The 15,085-nt window shown below is 41.6% G+C and overlaps 1 long non-coding RNA gene across 1 annotated transcript in view; it reads right to left on the reverse strand.

Annotated features, from left to right (window-relative positions):
* The window catches only part of LOC146445590 (uncharacterized), a 103,866-nt gene that overhangs the window by 21,357 nt on the left and 67,424 nt on the right, over positions 1-15,085 (reverse strand). The window contains exons 4-7 of the long non-coding RNA XR_014855489.1: positions 4,930-5,109; positions 2,665-2,838; positions 1,881-2,110; positions 1,516-1,566 (exon numbers count right to left, since the gene is read on the reverse strand). This is a non-coding gene — a long non-coding RNA (uncharacterized LOC146445590). The remainder of the gene's footprint in view (positions 1-1,515; positions 1,567-1,880; positions 2,111-2,664; positions 2,839-4,929; positions 5,110-15,085) is intronic.

The raw sequence follows: 15,085 nt of genomic DNA on the forward strand, positions 1-15,085 counted from the left end.
AAATGCCTTACTCAGGAGACTGTGATCATCTTCAGAAAAGAATTGGCTCCAATTAACATGCTATCCAAATAGGCATCCATTCTCTCTAGATACTTAAGTTTATTAATTGTTTAATCTTACCTGAGGAAATGAGACTTTGCTTAAAACTACATGTGGAATGAAGAAGATCGCGGCAAGTTACCAAGTCCTGTATTTTCTCCCCCATCAGATGTACTTCATTGTATTTTTAGGCATAATCATTTCAGCAAGGGCCAGTCAGGGTTTATACAGAACAGCTGGACCTGCTCTGCATTTTCAGCTCCTGTGCACTACAAATCCATATGTCCCAATTTCCTTGAAAGTGAAATCCAGTCCTGAAATTGGTTCTCAATTATACTGCAGCAGTTTAGTTTACATGCTTTAATGCCTGCATGTTTTCTGGTGGATTGAGTGCTTTTGATGCTCATGATTGGTTCTAGATCTGTCACCTTCAAAGAAAGGAAGGCCAAACTCATTTTTGTCATTCTAGTCCTGCCTGTCACTCACTGGGACAATGATGCTGGTCCTTTAATGTCATGTGTATGTACACACTTGGTATTTTATTGCCTCAGAAACCTTTTTATATCAAAATAACCACTCTGAATTGGGCACAATTTCACATTTCATCTGCCAGAAATAAAAGTTATGTACCACAAAAAATGAGATACAAAGAAAACTATAACAGCTAATACCCAAGGGATAAGGCAGACACTTTCTGAGTAAGAAGAACCCAAATACTGAGATATTCATGCTTTCAAAAAATGCTTTCCATCCACAGAATAGCTGTACCCTCCTTGTTACACTGGGCATATCCTTCTGCTCCAGGGGTGGCTAAATTTCAGTGGAAGATGTGAATAAAGTAGCTAATTTGTGAGGTGGTTCTGAGCAAGGGAGCTCGTGTGTTGCTTACTTGTAGCAACTGAGTGGGTGCAAATTGATGCAGCTTTGTGTAATTCAGGATTTAATTATGTGGCTTTAAAAAAAAGTTTGAGTTTTTGTTTGGGGTTTTTTTTTGAGAACTTGTAGTATCTCAGTAAATAAGGGAAAAAGTCATAAACCCAATCTGTCTCAGTGCACTGACTTCTGTCCACTCTAGCTGAGCACTTGAGGGAGGGAAACACAAAAGGAACAAAAATGACCATTCAAAACACTAAACTCGAAACAACCTCCAAACCAACACACATAGACACACAAAAAAAACCATGAGCAGTGTTCCCACTGAGGCTGAGGAAACTGAGCAGATGTGCGGGCTGCAGAACTCAGGAACAATATTTCTAGAACTTACCAGTGGCCTTACCTATTATATATAAAATATTAAAAATTAACAGGACATGACTATTGTAAGATGCTTGTAACAATTACACGTGAATTGTTACAAGTTTTGAGTAGCACAGATGATACCAAATAAAAATGGCTTTGCTAAAAACATGCCCCAAGAAAGAGCAGTTCATCTCTAAAACAACCAATATTTCTAACTATAGTACAGGAATATCTTACCTTTCCAGCAATGGTTTTTCCCATTTTCAAGTTCTGGTTTGATTTCTTTAGCTGAAAAAAAACCAAAAAAATACACCAAAACAAAGCTGTCATTAAAGCAAGGCTTACTCTTTCCCAGCCTATCACAGAGTGCTTGATCATTGCCACCAGCTGGCCACAGACTCCTGCTAACTCAGCCCATGGAAAAGCAATCTGCTCTTCAAAATCTGGGTAAAATCCAACCTTTTGCTTAAAGGTTTTTTTTTTTTTTTTTCTGGAACAGAAGGTCATGTGGATTTAACAAACCCGTTAGCTTGGAACAGACAAACCCCATCACCTTGAAAATCATGAGTTTATACAACCACCAAGGGTAACAGAGGCATTACCCAAGCTGCACAGAAGAACTGGAGTTTGAGTCTTGCTGGAGGTTTATACACTCAGTCTCGCAGAGCTTTCCTGAGTAGTTCACTGGCAGCTTCACAAAATGCTCACAGGGAAGGCATTCTGCTGCATTTGCTGTTTCCCACAGATGGGAGCCAGGCTGACATCAGGGTCTGTCCCAAAGTGCCCCCACATCCGCTGGGGTGGCTCAAACCCCAGTGCTGGGTGCCCCACCCTGCAGGGGAAATGAAATCAGTCTGGGTCAACCAGTCAGCAGAGGGACTGGTGTGTCCTGTCCCCGCAGGAGAAGGCTGCTCTTGGAAGCACTCGGCATTTTAGACAAAGATAAATGAACAGTGTTTCCAAGAATGCTCCAAATAATAAAAAAAAAAATCTCTCTTTAACAACACCACATCTGAGAGCAAACACTTCCCATAAGATGAGCACACTGTCATTCTTTTTAAAACCTTGCACGATTATTTTCTGAACTTTATTTACACACAAAAGACTTTCAACAAAGAGCCTGACAAGAAATTCCATTAATTTTTTTGAATTTTTTTTTCAAAAAAATGAACAGAATCACAATAATTTGGGGTAAGATGGATTCTTTAAATGTCACTGAAAAGCCCAACCATTGACTTGAATGATGCGACTCACCTTTCCATATTTTGTTCCCACAGAAAATAAGATGGTTTTTAGAGCTACTGTAAAGCAGGTAACTTCAAAGGTTACTCTCTCACCTTTTTGCACTTTGTAGCAACGTTTCTTCTGAATTAGCTTTCGACTTACATCAAAAGGTGAAGATCCCAGGAGTCCCAAGTTCCACACCACTAACAATATTAGCAGTGGATTCATTGAGCTGTTCCTTGCTCTATTTTGGGTGTCAGTGACATCAGTAGCTGAAGCTGCTGAAGCAGAACTATGATCTGTGATCTCAAGGGATGAAAATGTAGCTTAGCTCATCTACAAGAAAGAAAAAATGAACTTTGCCAATATTTGAAATGTCCAGAAGCCTGGAGAGATCATTGCTAATGAAGGATGAAATTGATTTTATCAGTTTTACCCTACACCCGGTTATAGGTCTTGATAGAAAAAGAATCCTCCATCCCTCCACCCTGCCCAAAACCCCAAAAAAACAACTAAACAAACAAACAAACAAAAAGCAACCAGTGAAACTTAAAAAGTAGACATTAATTTCTCAGAAATTTGCACAATGAATATTAGAGCCCCAAAGCACTTTGTGCCTTTGCCCAGAACCAAATGGGTTTTCTTCCTCATGTGCCCTGATTTTTTTGCTGCTAATGCTGGGTTTAACTCCTAAATTTCAGAAACTGTTTTTCTAGGCAAGTGGCAGAACAATACACACAGCAATGATCTCCAAAGGCACAGAAGGAATTTAGGCATCTCCTTGCTGTTAAAAGTCAACCACCCCAGTACCCTTCGTGCCTCTGGAAATCTGTTTTGTTACACAGAGGATCTCAAAACTAAGTTATGTGATATTCTTCCCCAGAACAAAGATCTCCCTGGGTGCAATTACAGAGGTTTGTGTTTGCAGTCAGAGGAGAAATGCAGTAAGGCCAAAGATTCTCTGACTTCAAACCCAAATAAAACGTGTTTGTGGCAGTGCTACATTGGGCCACCAGCTTTAAGCTGTCCCTGCTGCATGATGTATACAGAGAGTGAGAAAGCAACTTCCCAGACAATCCAGCAATCTGCTGACTTCCCATGTCTGCTGCACATTTTGCTATATATAAATACAGTATAAAACCTTTTAAAGTGTTGAACATAAGCCATGCTGGCTTCATGCAGCAATACCAAGTTTAAACTCCCTCTAGGAACTTTGTATCCATACTTTTCTTAGGATGAAGGAACTTGCAAAGACACCAATGCCTTTTGCAAACTGCAGTTGGGTTTATTTGCCACTGCCAGCCCATTTGTGCTGTTTTGTCAGGGGGTGGGAAGGCCCAGGTAGCTCTGGAGCTGTTCTGTCCCTGTCCTTTGTCTCTGCAGACTCTGCAATGTCCATGTGACGACCTGCAAATGAGCATACAGAAATTCTGTTTCTCCACATTACCTACAAGGGTTTGTCTGCTCCAAGACTTCATGCTGCTGGTCACAGGGTTCACTTTGTCACTGGAGTGCAATGCCAGTTTTGTTGCCTCTCCTCACAGGGCAAAAGCCAATTCTGCCTCCTGAGCCTCCTCCTTTATAAGAAAGGGTTTGTCCAAACACTGTCCTGAGGCAAATTCTCTCTGATGGTCCCCTCCTTTCGTGTGTGAGGTGACCCATTCATCACCTACTCCAGAGAAAGCAGATTCCTGGGTGTGCTGCTGCTCACTGGGTGCTCACACAGAAATTCATGTGAGGAAAAAAGGCATTTTGAGATCCCAGTGAGTGTGTGTGTCTGATCTGCTTAGCTTAGCAATAAAATAGCTTTGTTTGCTGTACAAAAGGCATGCTGGGCTCTGCCAGGTCAGGCACCATCTGCAGAGCTCACCACTGGTACTTGGTTATCAATTCCCTTGCTGTTTCAGAAACCAGGAAAGAAACTGGGTTGGTCATATAGCACTTTACCTCTTTCTCAGCTTCTGTAAAACCTCATTTCTTTCTCTCAGTTTTTCTCAGCTCCAAGGTCTTCAGGTCTCCCTGTCCTCCTGCATGAGGAAGTGTCTGTCTGAGCCTTCTCTGATTTGCATCACACTTACTTCTCTGCTCCTGCTGTTGGCCCAAAGTGTGATTCAAAGCATCTGGTGGCATCTAACAATGTTTAAGCCTTAATACTTTGGTTCAATAGCTCTACAAACTGTATTTCCAGGAGAACAGAGTCCCCAGCTGTTCCCCTGGGCCAGTCTGTGGTTTATCCAACAGGAATATCCTGCACTGAGATGTATCCTTCTGGGCTGTATTTTTGAAGGGAAAGGTGTTAGCTATCATGGAGAACCTGAATTTTTAGCCCTGTCAAGGTAGATGCAGTGCAGCAGAGCTCCTCTCTAGCCCTGTGAGGTGACACAACCAGCTGCTGTTGAATTCAAGCTGCTCTTTAGCTGGACTCACCTCAGGAGCTGAACTTCATCTACCCCATGTGCAGGAAGTTGATGGTGCTGTGGCTTCCTGGGGACCAGGGTCTGCTTTCATGCTCTCTGTCACTGTTTTTGAGACTTCTATTTCTTTGTGGAGGGGTTGGACCATTGTTTCAGAAAACACAGGTCTTGACCCTTCCAACACTGCGCTGCCCTGGCAGGAGAGACCCAATATTGACATTAGACAGATCCTGCTTAGCTCTGCAGGGGTGAAGTGTTTTCCTGCTGCTGCCCCTTTGGAGCCTGACTCTTTACATGCTGTTAAGTGCTGGCCTTCAACAAATACCTGGAGAAAGTCAGTGGTTTGAATCTATTACTGAGAAAAAATCTGCAGATTGTTAGCTGGTCATGAAAATGGTATTGTTGCTGCACTTATTAAATATCTAATTATCTCTTTTGGAACATAAGCACAAGACCTGACCTCTGCTTCTCCTACCTGCTGAGGGTAGAGGAAGAGAGTTAAACAAAATACTCTGATCCTTCCAGGAAATATACATCTGGAGTTGATGGTCTTGCAGAGATGCTGAGCAGCTGCTTGTTTATTAATTCTCTGGAAATCTTTGTCTTGTTTCCAACAAAACACTTTCTGTCGCAGTTTCACTACATTTCCCTCAGACTGGGGCACTGTTTTCCATTTGTATTCTCTGTTTCCCAGCCAAACATTGCATTACAACCAGAGAAAGCTTGCAGGAATGTAGCAGCATATTGGGGTGGAAAACAAACAGTCCAGGGATATTGCAAGTGTTTCCAAAACAAGCAATGCACCCTCAGCAGGGTCAGAACCAAAGTTCATTCAGCAAGGAACACAAACACACAATGTTTGAGACAGCACAAGGAAGAAATCTCAGACAAAGCACTCTGAGTTGTGGGGCAGGGGAGCTCCTGCTCACAGGACAGAAGTGATGGCCCAAATTAAAATGTATTTGCCATGTGTCACCTCTGTGTGCTGACATCAGCCACAGGGTTGTGGCCACTCAGACACTCTTTGGGCAAATGTGTTTAATTAAGATAGCAAAACCAAGGAGAAAGGGATATTTCTTACATGGCTAACTACTGAAGTAGAGCCTGTATTTGTGGAGAATCACATATTTTAGGGACAGAACACATCATCCCCCCCACTGGAGAATTCCCACCTTAGCTGGCAAAAATCCTTTCATGCCAAACTGCATTATTTTGGATGATATTTTGCCAGTTTCTCCCTCAATGCTTTGATATATTATGATACACCAGATCTTGTTATGTTTATTTAAGCTGTTAAACCCAGCACAGTCGCCTGGAAACACACAACGTGTCTTATATAAAATATTTGCTAGTATTAGTTATCAGCCCAGCAACATCAGCTTGGAATTTGGTGATCTTTCCACGTGCTTCTCAATGATGATTTACGTGTTTTTTCCCCCTGGGTATCATCTATCCTTCCATTTGCTGCTCCATAAATCAATTTTCCAGGAATAAGGTCACCTTTCAAAGGTTATGCAAGCTCTGCTGTAGAGAATTTACACGTGCATGTATTGCTTTCTGTGAAAAACCTCTTTGAGGTTGCTTTTGTTTGTTTGGGTTTTTTTTTTTTTACTTGTTTGGGTTTTTTTTTTTGTTTTTTTTTTCAAGGCTGGTTTCCCGTTCTGAAGGAGTTAATGTCCCCGCGGGCTGGGAATGCTGAGGCTCCCGGAGATGCTGCCGGAGATGCTGTGGCGGCGCGGGCCGGGAGGGGACGCGCGGTGGCGCTGCGACACCGAGAGAGCATCCTCATCCTCATCCTGATCCTCATCTGCATCCTCATCCTGATCCTCAGCCTCATCTGCATCCTCAGCCTTAGCATCAGCCTCTCCCGCATCCTCATCCTCACCCTCATCCTCATCCTCATCCTCACCCTCATCCTCATCTGCATCCTCATCCTGATCCTCAGCCTTAGCATCAGCCTCTCCCACATCCTCATCCCCATCCTCATTCTTATCCTCATCCTCATCCCCATCCTCATCCTCACCTTTATCCTGATCTTCATCCTCATCCTGATCCTCAGCCTTAGCCTCAGCCTCTCCCACATCCTCCTCCTCCTCCTCCTCCTCACCCCCATCTTTATCCTTCTCCTCTTCCACCTCCTCTCCTGCAGCCCCCAGGGCAACTCCAACCCCTCGCTATTTTAAGTGAGAAGACCAGTGCAAAAATAGTCATTTCTGCTTTTTAAATTTTTTTTGGGCAGAAACATTGCTGGGAGAAACTGAGCACAAAGCATCTTCAAAAATAGCTGTAGTAAAAATTAAGCAAGTCCTGCCATTTGCAGACTTGGAAAGTTCTGCCAACACAGGCATAACTTTTAAATTTTATTTTAACTGATGGGCAAAGAGGAACATCTGAAATGGCATTTGAAAATTTCATGAAGTAACTGTAATACACCTGAAGTGATCTGAGTAAATTTATCCTCCTTTCCACAAGTCATGTTGTCTGTGAATTAAAGGGAATGAAGATGGTTCTGTCTCAGTTTTAAAAATTACATAGATTTTAATTATGCAATTTTCATAAAATTGGAAAAAACCCCACCCTATAAATTGCAAAGATAAAATCAAAGAATTCATTAGTGCAGAGAGCTATGATCATCATAAATAAAAAAATATATATATATATATTTGAAGTATATTAGGCAGAAACTATTTACTTTTATTTTTTTGCTGACCCAAAATATTTCACAAAAAAGTATCAGCAATACACACTGAAGGCATTCTCAGGTAAGCAAGTGAACCTTTCCAGTTAAGTTTTCAAGTGTCTCTAAAAGGCCTGCTCATTCCTGGAGGTTTTGCAGGCAATTCCAGCACCACAGCACCCAAAAAGTTTTCTTTCCGACAGTAAGGAGGACCAAAACCAGTTGCTCAAAATATAACAACCACCTGGAGAGGTTAATTTACTGTTAGTGTCTCCACATGCCATTCATGACAGGAGGAAAACCAAACCAAAACCTCAGACAAACAAACAAATAAACAAAGAAATGGGGTATGTTAAGATCAGAAGCCAGTGCTTAAGATCCTGTTATGTACATCTGGATCCCAATTCTCCATTTTTGGTAAAGCTCACCTCTATGTTCAGATCAGTTTGTCAGAGTTTTCCAACTAGGAACAACCACCCCATTTCTCAAAAGCAAAGCTGGAAAGCAAAATTAAATCCTGACCCAGAATGAAAGTAGCAAGCCCACACATTATCACCACCAACATTCTGTGCATTCAAGATGCACTGGGATGAAATGAGCACATCTGCTTTACATCAACAGGCATTTGGGGTTCATCTCCACACACACATTTCCCAGCCCTGTACCATACAGGCAGGAAAAATTTCACTGCACAGCAGTGGGAGCTTTGACTGTGCTGTTATTGAACACAGCCCTACCACACAGGCCTTACCTGCTCATAACAATAATTATGTATAGTCTGTTTATGGCACTGACTGCAAAAAAAGAGGGCAGAAAAAGCCAGGATGAAGGCATTTCCTGTGCAGAAGCCCAGCAGGTACAAGGTGGGCAAAATGGGTCTTTATCCTCTAATGTCCTTCATGCAGATGAAGGGTTTGTACCAAGGAATGAGAGTGCTGAAGCAAAGAGGTGGAGTGCAGAGCTCTAGGCTTTTTCATTGCTTTCCAGAGCTCCAAAGGGACCAGAGGAAATGGGATATGAACTGGCTGTTCTGACTTATGCTGGTGATCAGGCAGGGACCAGGTGGCTCCTGTAAGTCTTAACCAAAAATATCACTTAATCCTTGTTTTCCCCCTGAGCACTGGGGACAGGGAACAGAGCTGAGGCCAGCCTTTCAGATCAGCCAGGCTAATACTACCTGGAAGTGGCAACACCAGATTTTCTCCCAGAAATATGAACCACCAAATGCCTCTCAGCCCCTGTTTGATTTTTAGGTAGAATTGCTGCTTCCTCTCCACCTGGTTGCAGTGCAGGAATCTGAATCAGACTGAAGGAGCTGGTAAGACCTGAAGCTAGAACAGAAACTAGTCTCCTGTCAAAAGTCAAGCAAAGCCAAAACCCCAATATTTCCTTTCAACTGGATTTGGAACAATTATTCATGCAAAAGAACTGAGGCTGGAAATTTGATCTGTTTTGCTCTGGATTGGATTGGGTTGGGGCTTTTTGTTGCTGTTTTGACTGTAACAAAGGAATATTATATCCGTGTGGAAAAATGAAAGTCAGACACATATTTATCATTGCCTGGTTGTCCTGAAGCCTTTTGGAAAAGCAGAGTCAGACAGAGAATATCATAAATCTCTGAAACAAGGCTGACTGAAGGGGTAAGGTGCAATAAGAGGTGAGTGCTCTTTGAGTTTCTGCAGAGTTTTTGCACAAATGGCACAGGTACCACATAGCCCTTGTCCCTGTTGCTGTACTGATTTATTTTAACTCACTTTACCAACAAACTGCTCCAGTATGAGCAGTTCCTCAGGACAGCCCCCATCAGCTGGGTCCAACAGGAAAACCCTCCTTAATGAGCATTCACCCATATGATACTTTCCAGCTTTTCTGGGATGGACTTGTCCTTCTATAATGGTCTTTCTACATTTCAGTAATATATTGTCCCCATCAACTTGCTGGCATACTTCCTGCTTTTGATGTATCAAAAAAAAAAAAAGTTTATTGTTAGATGTTGAACCCTTCCTCCTCAGAATCGTTTTTGGCCAGCTTTATTATGGCTTCACATTTAGCTTGCCAGACGGTTTATTATCTTTTCTGCAATCTCCATTTGGACTCCACTTATTGAAGAGTGTCTTTCATACTTCTAATAACCTCTTTAGTTTGCTTTTAGCCTTCCTGGCTTCCCTTCTTGTCCCTGGTTCTCTTAGACTTCAGGAGTGCTGGACTAGACTCCAAAAACTCTCTCTGAAAAGAAAAAGTATGCATCTCCCTAAAAGAGGCCAGCTGTTTTTTTTCAATAGTAAATTTGAAACTGAAAAGTGTGCCCACCCTGTAGCAGAAAACTAAGATTCAAAGTAAGTTGCTCCCTTTTAGATTCCCCCTCAGAGTCATCACAGTTTTCCAGGATGAAAATAGAAGCATCTGCAAAGCTGAGGGAGAACACCTTTCATGTGAGGAACCCTGTGAGCCAGCAAGATTTAGGGATGAGGTTAAGTCCTTCAGTATGCAAAATACCTACTCACAGGTCTAAAAGGTTTAATCAGATCGTGTGGAGTGATGCAAGTTCAAAGGATTTGACATGCTTGGGAAAAAATACTGTGCTGTTGGTGAGGCAGGAAGCTCTGAAGTGAATAATTCTCAAAGAACGTGCACAGAGCTGGCAAAGATTGTGCCCTGAAAACAGTGGTCAAGGGGGAATGTGTGATCCAGTAAATCAGTGAAGCAGGGAGCTTTCATCTTTGGAGCCCTGCTTTATGACTTACTTAGGGCGTTAATTATAAATGTCTTGGGTATCCATCCCTGGCTTAATTAATCTCCTCACTCATGTGAGGTGTGACTCCAGATCACGACCAAGAGCTCTGCCAGCACTGACAGCCTCACTGGAATGGAGGAGAGGGAAAGCTGCTGCAGGATTCACACAGGAGGTGTGCAAACACCTGTGCACCAGAGACAGGAGAGCATTTGGCTTTTTCCTCCAGCAGTGTCCTTCAACTCTTGATCTAAACAGGCTCCCTCAGAATGACAGCACAGTATAACGTCCCCCAAGGGAGGTTCTGCAGGGTTTAATGCTCCCTGTTCTGCAGAAGTCCCTCTGGTGCCTAGAGCTGTGCTGTGAACCAAGAGGGACACTTCAGAGCTGGCATGGGGATCTCCTGCCCCAGGACATGGAGATGATTGTCCTGTGACTGTAAAGCAGACCTGCCTATCACCTGATGGTGTCTGCTCCTTCACTGAGCAGTGACATCACATTTCTGATTCAAGGAACCTTGTCCATTAAAATTCCATTGATGGGAAGAACAGGAAGCTGAAAACAGTAAGAAAGGTCATCTGAAAGTGAGAGAGAACAGAGACAGAGGAAGAACTGGATACCAAGAAGAGAAGTACATAAAATAGAATTAAAAAATATAAAAATAGACACGGACATGTCAGAGGCAATTAGATTTAAATGCTTCAGGATGTGGACTTTTCTCATAAAGTACATTAAGTGGGGAAACACTGGCAAATACAGCTTGTTTCACTGCACTACACAAAGCACTCACTAATTAAAAATAAATAAATCAAAACTTGGATTTCTCTGCACATTCCGGTCTTGTTACCTGTGTAACTTGATTTCTAAAGATTTCTGATGTCTTACAAGGCTTTTTAAGTTACCATTCTTTTCAACCAGCTTCAGCATGAACAATCCTGCTCTACTATTAGTCTTGCACGTGAGTTGAAGATATAATTCCATAATGAACTCATCAGGTTATGGGAGCTTCGACATCTATCATTTATGCAATCCATTTATAACTGAAGAGGTGCACACACATTATTGCAAAGCATTACTAACCACTGTAACAACCTTTAAGCATTTTTTAAGAACTTTATGGTTTCGTTTTCTGCCCACAGTCAAGCTTTAATTAAGATTGTAGTTAACTGAGGCATCACAGGCTATGTCTGGATCACTTTCAATTTGGAAGCTCATGTGTGTCTATATTCTGGATTGCAACACCACAAAAATTTTCAGAAGATAAATTTTCTAACCAGGGATTGCTATATGGAATATCTGACCTGTTTTTTCACACCTAAAGGATGGAAAACCAATATTTCTCAGAAAATGCAATCATTGTCTGCAGACCCACTGAATTTGGCCCTGCAATGTCAGGTGAAGATCATACTTGATGAGTAATCATAGGTTTAACATCCTCAGTCCAACTTCACTTCTGCTCAACATTTGCACCAAATAAAGTGTAGTTAAAAGATTAATTTAGGCAAAAAAGATTTCTTCTGAATGAACATATGAATAGTTTTATCATGAAGAGCTTTTTTCCTGGCTGTGAAGGCATACATTTTACTACTTAGGGTAAAGCTATGGTTTTACTATTATTATTTTAATAGAGACTAAAACAACATTTCCACTTTTTGAGCAGAACCAAATGTGTTACAGAGGCATCTGTTCATAGCTGTCAAAGGTCTGGCTTCTCAGCAGGTGTGAAATCACCAATAACTAACATACCTGCACATTCCAGTCACGTTTTTATATGGAAACAGTCTGGCTGATGACGCAGAAGTGAAACACAGACAAAAGGCAGGGGTTTTTCCACCAAAGATCTGGCTAAAATTCAACAGATAAAGCAGAAGAAATCTCTTTTGCAGAAATACAATTACTATCAAAACACAGTAAAATATACATTTGGCATTTCCCCCTAAGGGTTGTTGTAAAGTCTTGGAAATGTGCTGCTTAATATCTGAGCCCTGGAATTCAAATTAAGAGCATCCCTTTTTATTTAATTTAAAACTTCTGATTTGATTTCCTAGATTTTAGTGACTGGCTTTTGACTAGTGAGCACTTGAGAGTGTTGTTATATTTTTATCTACACTTTTTTTTTTCCAGTTAAGGTTAACCAAAACCTAGCTTTTTCCATCTAATTTCTTCTCCTGGCTGCAAGCTCTCTGCGTGCAGACACAGATAAAAGGTTGTGGCGTCATCTCTCATGGACCCAAAGTGCTGCAGAGGAACAATTTCACATGCCATTACCTTTTGGCCTCTTTGGACACAAAGGCATAAAGCTGCAGCTGCATTGTAAAATTGCAGAGCTACAGCGAATCTCAATTTTTGTTTTACTTGGAGCCCTGTGGACAATCTTTGGTTCAGAAGTCGACCAGAGGAAGGATCACATCATGACAGGACAAGGGGGAATGGCTTCACATTGAAAGAGAATAGGTTTAGATTGGATTTTAGGAAGGAATTCTTTTACTGTGAGGGTGGGGAGGTCCTGGCACAGGGTGCCCAGAGAAGCTGTGGCTGCTCCTGGATCTCTGGCAGTGTCCAAAGCTGGGTTGGATGGAGCTTGGAGCAACCTGGGATAGTGGAAAGTGTCCCTGCCCATGGCAGGGGGTGGCACTGGATGGACTTTAATATCCCTTCCAGCCAAAGCCATTCTATGATTCTGTGATCATGAATTCATTGCTCTTGAGCCTCTTGTCTTTCAACACAAGGAGATAAAACACTTTTATCACCTTATCTGGAATGCCAGCCTGACTTTCCATTCTACATGGGGAAAGTAAAAAAAGTCATTTTTTTTCTCCCCACTCAAATAATTATATCGAAACATCACTCATCAAAAGGCACTGTTTCAAATAATCCATACAGTCTAATCCAAACATAGACAAAAATTCCACAGTATCCATGAAAGTTTGCTTTTTTTAAACTTTTTTTGAGTCTGCACTTCTGCCTGTTTTGTGGGGCACTATGACAAAGGCAAGGGGGGTACTACTGCAGGGTGTTAAGGGTGACAGCTTAAATAAGAGCCATCAGTATGTAAATAGTTTGACAGTCATTTCAATTGCATTTCTTTGTGATGGGGATAGACATCTGATGGCCTTATTGAGAGAAACACACATTTTAATAATTCCATCATTTTTCAACAGCAGGCTATGAATATTCAATAAAAAATATATTTTCTAAAACATTTTTTATCCTGGCCTTTTTTCCTTCCATATGAAATTGAAATAAAAATGTGGAAAAAGTCATAGTTGCTTGCTTTATATTCCCATTTTCCAACTTTGTTGCTGTGGATTTGCAGAACACTGAAACTATTCAATAATCACAAGAAATCCTGAGTGGCAACTGCCAAACTTCACAGCTTTTGTTCTGTTCTAAATGCTCATCCTGAAGGACTTGAAAAAAAGACCAGAAAGTGGTAGCCCCTGCTGCTTTATCTGTCATGTTATCCTCTCCTCTGTGACTGTTTGAGACAGAATAAAAGATGGTATAAAGTGCACTAGCCTGACACCAGAAGAAGAAGATTGAGTACAAAGTTAATCAGAAAAAATTACTTCCATTCCTTTATCAGATTTGTAATCCTCCATGACTGGAGGAGCACAGGAATTGAGGTCCATGCAGAGGCTCAGCTGCTGCTCCTTAAGATATATACCTGGGCAGTGATGACAGCTTTGTTGTACCTCTACAATGCCAACTGAATGTATAAATAGATTAAGGGACATCAATCTAGAATCCACCAGGAACTGCTAATATTTAGGAATTATTCTTACAGAAGTCAATGAAAGTATTATGACAATTTTAATGAATGAAGTACAAGGTTCAAGGACAGGGAAATAAAAGGTTTTGCTCCTGTGACTACCTTGCACCTATTCTGACCTCTGGTAAATGTTGTGGATTTTTTTTTCCCAAGCATTTAACAGGAACAAATATTTGTATAGGTGTTACACAATTGTGCTATGGGGAAATGTTGAATTACAAACGAAACTTCATTCCTGAGAAATTGTAATTACTGCCCAGGAGAGTGTACAGCAAGAAGCTACTTCCTCTCTGGTGTGGGAACCAGGAGTGTGCTGTGCACCTGATCAGAAAAAGAGAAATAAATCCCTCAAATTAAAAAAAAAATCCCACAACAAAAGCACTCACACAGATTCACACCAATATGTTTGGGATTTCAGTGTTCTGCACAGATGTCAGAGAGAGGACTGGGATAAGAGGGACCAGTGCCTGGTAATTATGGTTACATGAGCTGACAGAAAGGAAATTTGAGTTTAGAAACTCTCTCCCAGACCCAGAGGCCAGAAGAACACCTCCTGTTTAGCAGAAGCAATCCCTTTAACTTCCACAGTATGGCTCCAGATAACACAGAACACATGCAAAGGGCAGGATCATGCCTTGCTGTTCCCTCAGAGACACATCAAGAGTTCCAATGATGTGCCACCATCACCTCAAAACATTTAAAAACCCCTCAGGTACATGTCAAGCCTCGAAATTCCTGAGACATGCTAAAAAATAGACCTAAAATTTTTAATTTGCCCACTACAAGCATGCAAAATTAACACATTTCAAAATGCACGGGGGGCAAATATTCTCTTCCAAAAAAATAACCTCAGGTGAAAAGCAGATTTCAGCCCATATTGTGAAATTGATGAAGACACTCAGCAGTGGCAAGGTGTCCAGAGTCCAGCTGGATTGGAGCAAGAGCTGGGTGGCCAGCTGGAATTTCAGTTTAAAAGCCAGACTAGCCTG

Source organism: Lichenostomus cassidix, chromosome 1 (genome assembly GCF_008360975.1).
Source record: "Lichenostomus cassidix isolate B80296 chromosome 1, HeHo_3.0, whole genome shotgun sequence".
Classification (NCBI taxonomy): Eukaryota; Metazoa; Chordata; class Aves; order Passeriformes; family Meliphagidae; genus Lichenostomus; species Lichenostomus cassidix.